Source organism: Symphalangus syndactylus, chromosome 13, assembly GCF_028878055.3.
Source record: "Symphalangus syndactylus isolate Jambi chromosome 13, NHGRI_mSymSyn1-v2.1_pri, whole genome shotgun sequence".
NCBI classification, from domain to species: Eukaryota; Metazoa; Chordata; class Mammalia; order Primates; family Hylobatidae; genus Symphalangus; species Symphalangus syndactylus.
Genome location: NC_072435.2, coordinates 67429575 through 67445026, shown reverse-complemented (window position 1 = coordinate 67445026; position 15452 = coordinate 67429575). Strand labels below are relative to the sequence as shown.

Below are 15452 nucleotides of genomic sequence, written 5' to 3'. Positions count from 1 at the left end.
TGCTTGGTAAAGAATTGTGGTAAAGAAACAAGAGAGCAACCAAGAAAGCAAGTACCTCTATATGACTACCAAATTACCAAAACCACAATATTAATATAATTTTTTAGTAAAATCTTAAATGTATATCTATGTTTGCATATGTATATGCACGTGTAGGTTTATATATGTATTTGTGCATGTACATGCTCCTCGACTTACAACAGGTTTACATTTCACTAAACCCAATAAGTTGAAAATAATATCCTAAGTTGAAAATGCATTTAATACATCTAACCCGCTGAACATCCTAGCTTAGCCTAGCCTACCTTAACAGTGCTCAGAACACTTACATTAGTCTACAGTTGAGCAAAATCATCTAACACAAAGCCTATTTCATAATAAAGTGTTGAAAAGATCAAAATTCCAAATTTGGAGTGTGTTTTCTACTGAATGCATGTCACTTTCACACCATCATGAAGTCAAAAAAACTGTAAGTTGATCTAATATAAATTGGAAAGCAGTGGGGTGGATGTTATACACACACACACACACACACACACACACACACACACTTTATTGGCCCAAGTTTTATCAGCATCAACTACTACAACTTCCCCAGGACATTAATATCTTCAATTGCTTCTGTTGGGTTTAAGAAATCAACGTAAACAGACAGAGGAATCTCTGCACAATGAGAAGAAAAAAAACAAAAACAAAAATCTCACAGTGCTGTTGAGAGAGGCTGAACTCACACTATTTTTGCTCTGAAAGAAAAGTGAGATGCTGACAACAAGCAATAAAAATTCCATCAATTAACACTGTCCTGCATTAGTGATGATAGAGCACTGAAGGTGTTAAGAAAGAGAATTTAAACACTCCTGAAAAGGGGCAGAAAATAATCATTATTTCCAGCACGTGGCAGTTTGCTCTATTTTTACTTGGAGGCTAAGACGTCCCTTGGTTCAGGAAGGTTATATATTTTTTTGATGTGAGGGTGATCTCTGAAGTTGAATTATCCAAAGCTCTGCAGCACTGGGCTGGACCCAAAGGACTGATCATTTCCAGGTCATGGAGCTTAACCTCCAGAAGTAAAATATTTTTTCCTGATTCACCTCCCAAAGAGGCTAAAATTACAGCCCTAGGCCGGGCATGGTGACTCACGCCTGTAATCCCAGCACTTTGGAAGGCCGAAGCGATCAGATCACCTAAGGTCAGGAGTTCGAGACCAGCCTGGCCAATATGGGGAAACCTCGTCTCTACTAAAAATACAAAAATTAGCTGGGCATGATGGTGCACCTGTAATCCTAGCTACCCAGGAGACTGAGGCAGGAGAATCGCTTGAACCCGGGAAACGAAAGTTGCAGTGAGCTGAGTTCGTGCCATTGCACTCCAGCCTGGGCCACAAGAGCAAAACTCCATCTCAAAAATAAAATAAAATAAAATAAAATAACAGCCCTTCCTGCCCTCCATTACAACCTACAGCACCTACTGGCACTCCTCCTTACTCTGTTCCACCTTTTCGTTCTTTCTATGAACCACTTTTTGACATAGACTGCAATTTCTGTATGCATGATACATGCTGCTTATCATCTATCCCCCCACACTAGACTATAAACTCCACAAAAGCAGGTATCTGTTCATTTAGGACAAGGTTTTCCAGAGTCAGCACTATTGACATTTTAGGCTACATAATTGTGGGAGTCTGTCCTGTACATTGTAGGATGTTTAGCAGCATCTCTGGCCTCTACTAACTAGGTGCCAGTAGCATCCTCACCCCCTCTGTAACCACCAAAAATGTCTTCAGACATTGGCAAATGTTCCCAGGAGGGCAACATCATCCTTGGTTGAGAACAACTGATCTAGACTAGCATCTGAAAGATAACAAGAGCTCAATAAGCACTGGGTTAATAAATAAATGGTGAATGAATTAATGATCTCTAAGTTAAGCTGGCATGTGGCAGAATGACCTGTAAGAAAGAAGCACACAAAGGGATCCAAGTTCTAGTCTGAGCCCTGCTTCTAATTAGCTATGTGACTCCAACCCCGGGGTTGTAGTTTTCCTGCCTGTGACATCGATCCATCCATTCATTCATCTATTCTGTGACATCCATCCATTCATTCATTCACCTATTCTACAAATACTTCTTGAGCAACTATTACATGCCAGACTGCCCTAGACGCTAAGGATATGCAATGAACAAGGCAACAAAGCCTGTGATCCCGTGAAGCATATACGCTACTGGGATGAGACAGGCAATAACAAAAACAAAAATCAATAGCCAGATAATGTCAGGTGGAATACATTCTGTATATAACAAAACCATATAATATGTCAAATATTAAGCAGGGAATGTGACTATTTTAGAAAAGGGGTCAGAGACAGCTTCAGTGAAGGGGTAATGTTTAAGCTGCAAATAGCTTTAAAAGCAGCTTTTCATTAAGAAATTAAAAAGGCAGTTGTGCAAGGATATAGAGAAAATGATGTCCCTAGAAGAGGGAACAGCAAGTGCAAAGACCCTGAGGCAGGAATAGGTTTTTATTTCCAAGAGCAATGGGAAGTTGCTGGAGGGTTTTAGGCAGGAGAAAGACATGTACTAACTTAGCTTTCAAAAGGTCATGGAGGTACTGCATGGAAAATAGGTTGTAGGGCAGCAACAGTGAGTGGAAACAGACCAGCTAGAAGGCAGTGGCACACAAGAGTGGTGAGTGAACAGGAATATGATTTGGGCTAGGGATGGCAGGGGGTTGGGAGAAGTAAATATCACAGAGCCCTTAGGAGAAGAACCAAGATAAAAAATGTAAATACATGTTGAAAAGCTAAAATACAGCCTTCAAGTATATCCTCCAAAAAATTTGCATAATTCTGGGTGCAATGAAGGGAAGTAATCACACAGTCATAGAATATAGCACAAAGGCTTGGAAGCATCCTGGACGTTCAGCTCTCCTATTTTACCAAAAGGAAAATTCAAGTTGAGGAAGATGAAGTGATTTACCCAGGAGCAGTCTAGACAGTGACATTTAAGAGATCTAGAGCTCAGGATTTTAAGGAGCTTGACATCAACATCTGTCACATTTTAAAGTTTCTAGATAAAAAATTAATAGACGCATAATTTTCCTTCACAACCAAATAATGGAGAAATAAAAGTCTAAAATGGAGGAAAACTAGAATGTCACAGTATCTTCTTATTGTGCCTTTGGCTGATTTTCCTAATTTATATTGCACTTACAACACCTGACATGAAATCCTTGGAGCCTTAACATTGAATATAGAAGAGCTCGTGGAAAAAATGTGCTGTCAAATTCAAAAGCATCCAAAATACACATTCAGAGCCAGCTACAGGAGCATTTGGGTCAGCCTATTAAGCACATGTTTAATTCTTGTATGCCGAATCAATGCATACGTAATTCATGGTCACATTTATGATCTGAACCAAAACACGCTAAGAGAGCCTCTGAAAAAATCTGGTGTGCCATAGACACAGTCTTCACATAGATTTGGCAAACTATTCTAGTTTAGGTAGGAATTAAAAGGTAGGTCTGCATCAATTCAACTAAAGATTCAAAGCTAAATCTCTCACCCAGTGTGTCTTTGGTTAATGTGCTTCTAGAATCAGAGCAACCTCAGAGGGAAAGAGCCCCTGTGCTCTTCCTTCCCATCACTCAGAATGCTCTCTGGCCCCAGACCTCATCTGGGAGTCCTTCCAGAAACTCTGGCCTTACACAGTGCCATCTGCTCATTCCCTATCTACCTTTCCCTTTGGTTTCCTGTTGTCCTCAACCAAGGAAGGTCCCTAAATGCTGTTTCTACAGCCCATTCTGTTTAGAGAATTAGACCTTTTGGTTTGAGACAGCTTTCTATTTGCAGCTCCATGTGTGGCTAACAGATAAAGAGAAATAGTAAGTTGCATCTGAAATTAGGTTATTAGCAAAATTTGAATCACACACTTGCTCAGGATAATTTTTCTCTTTCTGTTTTCAGTACTGGTGAAGACCTCAGAACGCACAGGGCATGATCACTAATCAGGAGGAGGGGGCAACCACACATTGCTACAGTCTGGTTTTAAATGCAAAGCCTACTTAGAGTTGCACTCGATGACCCCTTGAAGACCCTTCAGAAGTTGAGGATAACTAATTGCTTCATGAACGTTTAAGAAAATATAATTTGGTTTCCTCAGAGAATTCTCCAGATGTGGATCTATAATATATTCCCTAAAGATTTACCAAATGAATAATCCTACCTATTATCAAGAAAACAAAAAAATAAAAATACTCTGAGACTTGTAAGAACACCTGTAAAAGAAAATTGCAGATTCTTGGCCACTAATGTCTTTTAAACAGAAACAAATAATAATACTAAGACTAACACCTCCCAAATTGAAGGGTATCTTTCATCACAACTGGTGTTCATGAATTCCAAATTTTACATACTATTAATGACATGTAATTATTTATAAATATTTTATTTGGATATAATTACATATAATCATTAAAAAACAAAACAGAAATGATAGCTCGGACCTCTTTTATGGAAGAATGGCAGAGGCATTTACATATATGCAGTCATTAAGCAGAAGAAAGTCTGAGTGACAATCTGAAATCCAAACACGCTGTGGACCCGAGCTGCAGTGAGTGTGCTTAGGAAAATGAGATAGGTCGCCCAATGCTGCCATCTTCAGATCACCACTGGTAGTACACCATTCTCGCAGCAGTTCCAGCCTAGCCAAATGGGCAGTGGCAAAAGCTTGAAGGGACCAAGTCCACAGACACGGAATCACACCAATAAAATATGTAATGGTGCCACCTGGTGATTTATAAAAGCACTCTGCAAAACCCTTCTTATGTTTGGCATTAGGCACCTGAAGTTCTTGCTAAGGTCACAATTAAAGAGATGTACAACTTTGTCAAGGAACACTTGATGGGAAAGAAATTTACTATTCCCATTTCCCTACTGAAGGGCCCTTTTGCCTCCCTCCTCTCACTCCCTCTGCATCCCTCCTTGAAATAATTACACAGCCTCTTCCTGAGGGTCCTTGAATATTCATAAATTAGATTAAAATGATACATATAAACTTCTAGGAGGAAGCCCAAGTTGCCTACTTCTTTCACTTTCTCCAGGATATTGGCTTACACACGTCATTTAAGAAATAAATTCCTGAGTAAGCAAGTGAGAAAGTGACTGAGTGATATATTTTCTCTATCACCTTCCCTAAAAATTTGATCTTGCATATTGGTAGCATATATTTTAAAATAATCACATACATCATTCCACATCTAGAATTCCATTAACTATAGATCTAGCACATAGGCAGGAAGCAAGAAGTTATCAAAGAGAACTTAAAAGGGCCCTTTTAAGATGGATTTGAGATTGGTTTGAGATGTGCCAAACATAACAAAAAGTTATACGCTAAATTTAGTGTACTTCACTTATAAGATAATCCCTCAGGTCCTCAGACCCTAGTTATATTTATCTTGTACACAGTTCTAACAGAGCTTAGTTATGTAGCTTCCAAACCCACACCCTCCCTTAGGAGGGGAACAAGAAAAATATGTGCAAAAAAGCAGCCCAACCCAAAAAGTTCATCAATACTTTGGTGATTCATCAATACTCAAACATCAAATATTTGGTGTTTGAGTAAATAAACGCTTCATATTGACGTTAGCACTAAAGAACAGAATTCATCAATTATACAGAAATATCAAAATAATAGGAAAACTTAACCAGAAGAAGGCCTCCTCATTTAATAAAGTGTTCTCACATATGTTATCTTACTTCCCATTGTAAAGTAGATACAGCACTTATTATTTCCATTTTATAGATGGGAATACTGAGACTCAAAGTTCAAGTGGTTTGCCCGGTTCCAAAACTAGTGGTTGCCAGAGCTAGGAATCACACACAAGTTTCCCATCTACAAATCCAGCATTTTTTTCTTATCAGTAACTGCACTTATGGATCCAGGGCCACTATCAGTCAGTCACACTAGCACAGCCATTCCTGTTGCTGAAATACTGAAATATTTCCAGGATGAGTATAAATAGCTATCACCTTATGCTCCCCATGACCCCAGCCACTGACACTGCCCCATCCCTTTCTAGGTTTCATCCCCTGCACCCTCCCCACCACTGCCACTTCTTCATGATCTAGCAAATAAAGGCTCAATGTCTATAAAGCTGGGAATTCCAGGATCCTGATCAGATGCAAGTCTAGCAAGCACCTGTGCTATTAGGGGCCCACACCATAACAAAAAGATAAATCTCAGAAAAGAAGACTGTCACTCAATGATGTTCTAACATCAGTGGCTGTAGCTTTGGTAAGTGCAGATAAAAACACATAAAGCCGGGCGCGGTGGCTCATGCCTGTCATCCCAGCACTTTGGGAGGCTGAGGTGGGCGGATCATGAGGTCAGGAGATCGAGACCATCCTGGCTAACACGGTGAAACCCCATCCCTACTAAAAATACAAAAAATTAGCCGGGCCTGGTGGTGGGCGCCTGTAGTCCCAGCTACTCAGGAGGCTGAGACAGGAGAATGGCGTGGACCCAGAAGGCGGAGCTTGCAGTGAACCGAGATCGCACCACTGCACTGGTGTGACAGAGTGAGACTCCGTCTCAAAAAAAACAACAACAACAACAAAAAACACATAAAAAGGGCTCTGTGGCTCACAGCCTTCCTTTCACAGTGTTTTTGCTAACATTTTTCCATCTAGTTTTTGAGACAACTAGTATGTCAATGTATACACTTACAAAGTTGTTGAAAGGTAAAGGCCCCTCAAGGTCCGCTTGCACTTACCCCTTTACCACCTACCCCAGCTACTGGAGTTGGAATTTTGCTACATCCAAAGGTCAGTTTACAAGCAGCAAGTGTTTTCCCACCTTTAGCCAAGATTCCTTAATCATGATTAAATTGCAAATGACAATAGTACTGAAATAAGAATGAGGCTTGATAGCTAAACAGGAAGCTTTGGAATAGAAGTTTTAAGGTGATAAAAATCAACATTGGGAATCGAAAGTGAAAACAGAGGCTGCATTGCTTAAACTATGGAGGTCCCACTGCCTCTGAAATATCTATCCCAACATCATTCATCCAAACCTCCCACCAGACATCAATTTTTGTTGTTTCTTCAATCATTTAAACTCCAAATACTCCTAAGGATCACACATAAAGCCAAATCACACTAAGGCATCAACAACTACCCCAATGCTTTGTTTTGCAGAGCAAGCATTCTTGAGTTAAAAATTTTTCTGGGCCGGGCACGGTGGTTCACGCCTATAATCCCAGCACTTTGGGAGACCAAGGCGGGTGGATCACCTGAGGTCAGGAGTTTGAGACCAGTCCGGCAAACATGGCGAAACCCCATCCCTACTAAAAATACAAAAATTAGCTGGGCATGGAGACAGGCACCTGTAATCCCAGCTACTCGGGGGGCTGAGGCAGGAGAATCACTTGAAACAGGGAGGCGGAGGTTGCAGTGAGCCGAGATCACTCCACTGCACTCCAGCCTGGGTGAAGGAGTGGGACTCCTTCTCAAAAAAAAAAAAAAAAAAAAAAAAAAAAAAAAAAAAAAAAAAAAATTCTGGGACTAGGCTTCAAGAGATAGCAGAAAATAGGTTTTTTCATGCTCTATTATTTTGCCCTGGGCTAGTCCTATGTAAAATGTAAATTAAGAGTGTAAAACTGCTAGAAACTTTGAGATGGAAGATGTTAGGGCTGGTCCAGAGTTCTAGTCCTCACTAACATGGTTCTGTGCAATCCTGGGGCTGCAGCTGCTCTGTAATCACAAGCCACTCATGTCACATCTTGAAGCTTCCCTTTGGCAATAGGAAGCCACTAATCGAGCATTCACAGATTTAGGAGGCAGTCATTATATAGATTCCAAGTATCACTGGTCCAAATGCCTTTTGCAATTGCAGCTACACCTAGATTTCTATTCTCATATTTTACCATATACTCTCTTTGAGCCTCTCAGTGAAACCCACCATTTCACTGGGTTTCATAGCAAAGCTGCTGAAAAGGTGAAGACCCCTCAGGGTCCCCACCCACTCTCACCTGTTTACCACCTACCCGAGCCAGAGTGTAAAAAATGCTAGAAACTTAGAGCTGGAAGACATTAGGGCTGGTCCATAGCGATCAGTAGGTCACAACTTCATCAAATCACATTTTTTAAATTAAATGTACTAAATTCCGCTGTGCTAAGCTTTAGCTGAGATGACAAAAGTAGCTAAAGAGGTGGTCTCTCTGCTCAAGAAAGGCATGATAGGGATACAGAGAGACTAATGATAATAATAAATCTCTCCTGTTTTTACTCCTACCACAAACATCTCATTCTATCTTGAAATCATCTTTGCTTATCTGTCTCAGGATGTGAAGAATATGAAGCTTGGGTCGAATTTTGAAGGAGAAATGGGATCTTAGAAGGACTGCAAGAAAAGAAGTTATTGGGAAAAGTAAATGGTCTAGGACACTGGCCTGAGGTATTAGGAAGGATGGGGGTGATTTCAGGAAACCCAAAAGGCACGTCATAGGAAGGTGGAGGTCAGTCAAATTATAGAATGTACCAGATCACAGGCTCCACTGAGACCAGCAGAGATGGCCTCTTTTACCAGTGATTCTCCTCAAAGCAAGAGAGGGAAAAAACAAGTGGAGAAAAGAGTGGGGATTTGAGAAACATCTTGTCAGCTAGAAAAAGATGACCCTGAATTGTGAAAACATCATACATTGTCTTAGGTTAAGAACAGCCATTGAATGAACGAAAATGTAAAAACCTAAGCTCTGAGGAAACATTATGGCAAACCTTGTGGAAAATTGATCATCAAATATAAGAGGGACATCCGTAGGAAGAAAAAAAAGTGTCAGCAGAAAACAACTTTTATTGAAGAATACGTCGACATAGGCGATTTTCAGCAGCGCTGTTTTAGTCTGAATTTTTCTGTGTGTTTCTTAACTATTGCTTCCTATATCTTTTGGGTTGCTTTCAAGAATAAATGGATGATTGTGTTTAAGTGTACTCTGGCCATTTCAGTTTTATTGCCCCTTCCTCAGCTTATCTGGGAGCATTTTCAACTGCAAAGAAGGCCACCTGACTTCTTATTTAACGCTACTTCCTATACCAGCCTTTAATGGTATTTTCTAAAATAAAAAAAAAGAAGAAGAAAGAAATATACCTCAATCTCTTCCTTTCACTTAAGGACTAACAGGAATGTCATGCATTCATTTGACATTGGTGCCACCCAAGCAGTTGGCCCACACTTAAGACTCTGGCAAGATCCATCTAAGATACTCCCATCTCCAAGACTCAGTGGTAGGTCATGACAACCATCTAGTAGCCCAATGACAAACCTTCATTGTCTCACTGCTCTAGAGTAAAAGTCCAAACTTCTTTATGTGGCAGAAAAGGCCCTCCATTGTCTAGCCACCGCTTTCTCTCAACCTTCATTGCTCAACCCTGTTCCTCCCAATTGTCCACCCCACAGGGAACTAGTGGCAATTGCACAGACTGATCCTGCTCTCTGCAGATTCCACCTGGGCCTTTGCACACTGTGTTCTCTCTGCTTGGAATGCTCTTGTCATTATCCAGCCCCTTTGTCTGATTCGTGTCCATCTGGCAGGTTAGGTGGCCCTCCTCCCATCCCCAAGGTAGCCCATACGAATCCACACAGAAACTGCCAGTCTTCCTGCCTGTCCTTTCCACTAGACCCTGAGCTTCCTGGAATCAGGAACAGGGTCTGACTTTTGTTGTTGTTATTGTTGTTGTTGTTGTTATTGTTGTTGAATTCCTGCTCTCTATCATCCTGCCTGACGTGCGTAAGGTACTCAGCAAATAGTTAAGGTGGAAAGAAAGGAAGAGAGGGAGGGAGGAAATAGATAAGCAAGAAGAGCTGCCCTGCAGGCCATGCCAACAGAGTCAATGCCAGCCTTCTGAGTGAGTCATTACTAACCTCAGCCAATTTTCCAGTATTACAGACTTTGTAAAAGTCTACAGTAGCCATCAAAGTGGTTTTCACTTATAGGTTTAGAAATAGGTCTGCTCTTTGACCTCTCTCTCTACTCCCTTTAAACAATAGCCAGTGGTCCCCAAGTCAGTGAGGAAGGGTGGAACCAGCCTCCTTGCCACAGTCAGGCCCTAAGACACCACACGCCTTTTGGAGCATGGATGAAGGTTGGTTGGCAGGTAGCTCCTATAGAAGTTAGGCAGCAGCTTTGTAGTTAAGTGGTTTCTGGCCTCCTTCATTACAAGTAGCAACTCTGAAGACCCATTGATTCTGACATCTGGATTCTCATCCAAAAATGTCAGGGGGAAAGTTTTTCAGTTTGCTGCTTTTGAAGGTTGTAGCCAACTGGAGAGTTGCCAGGGAAAATGCTAGAGAATGGACGAGTTTGTAACAGATCCAAGCTCCAAAGTGCCTCACAGCCCAACCTGCTCAGAATTAGCAGCTACGAGGAATTTCTGTCAGCATCACTGTCCAGACCTTCATTTAGCAGATGATGAAACACAAGATCAGACAGATGCTATTTTTTCTTGGAGATGAATCTGTGAGATGTCCATCCATCCAATTCTGTTTTTTACAAAATTCCATGGCTCTTTAAAAATTGGTTTTATTAATACAAACAGACTTACTTTATTCCTTCTGGACCTGCAGGTATTTTGCGTTTCACAAATCAAAAGCTAGTTTTATATTCAGCAGTCTCGCTCATTGGACCTTAGAAATAGTGCATGAGCCTCAGGGCAACATCTCCATAACAAAGCAATTGACAGAGTTTGGCTCTTCTTTTAAAGCAATTCCATCTTTTTCCAAATGACCCTTTGCTGAACTTAACATAACTAGCTACCTTGAAATAGCTAAACTTCACTGTGAGGACATGGACACACACACACAGGTACACATCATTTTCATATCAGGTGCATGGATCAGCATTCCATTTATATATGTGCTTAATCTACTTTGCACAGAAGACCTGCTTATGCAAATGCTATAGCTTTGGCAGTGCCCAGGAACTGACTTTTATAATCTAAGCAATTCTGAGCTCCTTGAAAAAGAAGAAAACTGATGAGCGCATTCTCAGCCATTCATCCTTTGGCATGCCCTAAAATGTTCTGCATCAAATCACACATTCTCCCCAGATGTGGTGACTTTAAAGGTCAGCTCTCGAATGCTAGCATGAAAAATGAGGTTTTTACTGACTCCCACATGAGCTGTGGGTAGTCACCACTGCCTTTTAGAGGGTCATCTTATTTTTATTCCTGCATTACTAAACGCAACTTCCTCCTAGACATTAGGTCTAAGGAGCTTGCACTTTCTCGCCTGTTTCTCTCCGGGCAAGATAGAGAATCCTGGAAGATGATTTCATGTCTGAAAACTGACGAGAAAGGTATGTTTGGCAGGGAGAGTCATTCTTGCCACTCCATTGCACTGAGCAGTCTTCTATTTTAAGTTTTTATTAATGAAGTCATGTTTCTTTTCTAGTCACTAACCATCACCACTAGCATCATCATCTCTCATACTCAGAGTTGACACCAAGCATCTATATGTGTAAATGGGGCTGAAAAGATATGCCTGTGAACTGGGGTCCCTGTCACGTTGAGGGTCTTTTAGTAATTGAACCTCTAGAAGGCATTTAAGCTCAGTTGAGCTCACCTATCTCTAATAATAATCACTGCCAGTTACTGAAGCCTGCACTCCACCAGACACAGTGTTAAGCACTTTACATCATATTCACAACAACCCTGAGAGGCAGACATTATGAAAGTGATGTAATGTGGTAGTTTGAGCATTGACTTTGGAGTGAGAGACCAAGGTTCAAGGGCATGCTCTGCCATTTACTTGACCTTGGAGATATTATCTGAGTTTTAGGTTCCCTGTGTGTAAAATGGAGAAAATAAAATAACTACTACTTATTGAAGTTTTATTATTTGCCAGTGCTAAATCCCCCATTTCAAAGATGGGGAAACTGAGATGCAGCTTGAGTAACTTCTGCAAATTTAAGGGCAATAGAAGTAGATTGGAATCAAGTGTGCCTAACTCCCAAAGACTATGCTGTTTTTACCACACCACACTATCTTCCTTCTGTCCCCAGAGTGACTGAACATTACAGGCCCCCAGAATTGATGTTTAAATCGTGTTCTTGATAGTTGAGCTTGGTGTGTGCCAGAAAAGACAGGGGTCTGTCTAGCTTTCCTGCAGCCATTCTGCCATGTCCTGCCCTGGGGTAGGTGCCCTCATTTCCTTTGTGACTCCTGGATATCCTAAGAAACATAACACAGGCCTGTTGAAAGCCAATGAAGAACATACACTATAAACAAGTCACAAAGGAAGACTAGTCCTCTTAGTCTCACCATTTGGAAATGGCACTCTAATTAGCACTGCTCAAGAGAGCTGAGATTACAATCAATGAGGCTAGTTTAGAAATATAATACGTTGTGTCTCTATTAAAAAGCCATATTACAAAGCACAAAACAAAATACTATGTAATATTACTTTACAGCATTCTACTTATGTTTGCATTATTTGATGGACACAAAATTAATTTGGTAAAGGATAGTGAAAATTCATGAGACAATAAAGGATGATGACTTGAAATATTTCTGGTGTCTCATGACAAGTTATTTTGCCAACTTACTCTCTGGCTTTGGCTACCAAGAGAGCTGGTAGCCAGAATGACAATGCCAAGCTTAGAATGACAATCTCTCTCTTCTCTTTCCCTTCCCCTAATCAATCAGTAGAGGCAGGACAGGCAGGTGATTGAAGATGAAGTTCCACTTCCCAGTGGAGGATCATGAACCCCATCTAAGGGAACAACAGCAACTCAGCTCTGATCAATTGGCCACTGGTATAAAGCAATCTGACTGCCAGAGAAGCTGGTTTTGTTTTTGTTTCTCTTTTTGTTTTTGAGAGAAGCTAAGAATCTGGATGTCATGTGATATCCTCTGATGTGTAAATATAGGCAATTTTTTACACTATAAGCAAGATGCAGGCATACACACACACACACCCACACACACACACACGCATGCACACTGCTCAGATATTAGCCAGACCAGAAGATGCTGCTTTGTAATCCCTTTTTTAGAGGATTGCATGATGTAAAGACCCTGAAATCCACTTTGTAGCAACAAATTGGCTCTCCAGGACAATGAACAAGGGCTTCTGCTATCTCACCTGGTCACAACTTACCCTAACACCCTAAACTCTTGTGAAGTAGTTTGCTAGACTGGACCAGGACTAAGAAAACTAATGGCTCAGTCCCTGCCATGATTCTGCGTTATGGTCTTACGCACATTTAACTTGTCTGAGCCTCCCTTTATTCACCTATAAAATGGGGTTCCTTTCCTCACCAAAGTTGTATTAGGCACCAAATGTGTGTGCAGCATCATGTGAATGAATACCAGGACTGCGTTAAGGGATAATATGAGTCCTGCCTCCCTTGAAGTGCCATTGTGAGACTCACATGAATGAACATACGTCAGATGCTAAATAAACGTAAGAGCTATAACTCAGGTGAAGATTCCCTGCTCTAGGACAATAAGGAACAGCATTATCTGTGTGGCTGACTCATCCCATCTCAGGATTCTGATTCTGCAAAGAAATTACATTGTGATTAGGCAAGCATGGCCTTAATTACAGGTCAACAGTTTCTGAATCTCAACTTAAGGAGTTTTCCAATGTAGAGATAGCCCATTAGATGCAAAAGTTTCCTGAAGTATTAACATCTATTCTACCAGTAAGCATATGTAACAGCAAATTAAAATTTACCAATTTGACTGCTGAGAGAAGCCTCCCCTCAGGAAGCCACCTTTGATCAGCCATCTTGCTCCTTGAACCTGATGTGAGTGCCCTCCTTCTTCTATCTTTGCCTTCACAAGCTATAAAGTCCCTATTCACTTATCTATATCCCTCGGTAGACTGTAAGCTCCCAAAAAGTAGGACTAGCTGTTTAACAATTGAATTCCTAAGTCCTGACACGTAGTAGTTGCTCAGTAAATATTACTTAATGAATAAATGAATGGGCCATAACTGATTCTATCAGCGCTGTGGAAAAGATATTTAATAGGAATACAATAAGAGTGTGCCTTTGCTAGAACACCTTTCCAAAGAAGCAAAATCCAATGCCCTTACCTTGCCTATTATACCGTTGGCTTTTTTCTTGGAAGAACTAAGACTCTTTAATTAGATTTGAAAGAGGAAAAAGTGAACAGCCAAAAAAAAAGTTTTTGTGAGAGCTGAACAATTAGATGTTTCTAAAGCATGTCATTTTAAGGTACATCCCCTTGTTTTCTACAGAGAACTTTTAAACCTTGCTAGTTAGACACCAACATAGGACCCCTGTGTACAAACATGAAGACATATCCAAAATACATCAAAACTAGAGCAAACAACATCTTTTGGAACTCTTCCAATGGCTTCTTTGCATACTTGTGTATTAATGAAGTCATCTTACAGCCAAACTGCAAACACCTGGCTGGAGTTCTCAGAAGCATGAACTCATAAGGAGGAGCAGCCAAGATTTGAAACCCCAAATTTATTGCTTTATTTCGTTATTCAGGGAGGGCTGCATGTACTTATGAACAGCATCACTCCTAATCTACTTAAGAAGTTTAGTCAGGAATTCATCTTTCACAGGCCTTCACTGGCACAAACAATATTTTTTCCTTTGTTTTCCCCAAGCTGTTTCCTGTGACTTGCCTTTCTCTATGCTTGCGGGGAGGTGTGCTATTCACTCAGGGGAAGCCTCCTCCATCTCCAAGGAGAAGCTCGACATCTCTTAGGGGAGGCCTTACCTCTATTATCTGTGGTTAAAACACTTTACATTGCAAAGTAGCATGCTATCTCCATCTAAAACCATTTTGTAATATAAACTGCATGGTCTGCACTTCAGAAGGGGAAACGTGAGTTGTTGAAAGTTAGAGGATTACCCAAGGTCACAGAAGAAAGTAAGAAACTCTCCAGGGGCCTTTCCTGGACATGCGTGCTTTCTGATATGGCCACCTAGAAGTCTGAGAGTACAGTCATGTGAAACATGCTAGCTGGCATTTTTTGAACGCTTAGCACTGTGCCAAGCAGCTTCGCAATGCATTATCTCGTCACTTCTCACAACAGCTCTACAAGATGGTATGGTATCATTAGCCTCATTTTAAAGATGACAAAACTGGGGCACAGAGAGGTTAAGTAACTTGTCCAAGGTTACTGACAAAGATCTTTATCTTAACCAAACTCTAATCAGGTTTCTCTGAGACATTTTTCCAGCGACACCTTGACTTTGGTGCTTCTGTGCTCATGTCTACATTGTCCGATGTTAGCAAGAATCCTACTGAATTGTTTAATTTAGCCAGAATCCCTCACCCTTGATATCTGATCACCCTCAATATCTGACTGGAATCACCCTTGATATTTGATCACCCTCAGTATCTGATCAGATTCCTCATCCCCTACCTTTCCCCAGATGATGTCTGAATCATCCTGGCCTGCCTTCCACAAGAGTCC

The 15452-nt window shown here is 40.9% G+C and overlaps 1 protein-coding gene across 1 annotated transcript in view; it reads right to left on the bottom strand.

Moving 5' to 3' along the window:
* Positions 1–15452, bottom strand: part of TPH2 (tryptophan hydroxylase 2) — a 93525-nt gene that overhangs the window by 10578 nt on the left and 67495 nt on the right. The window lies entirely within an intron of this gene.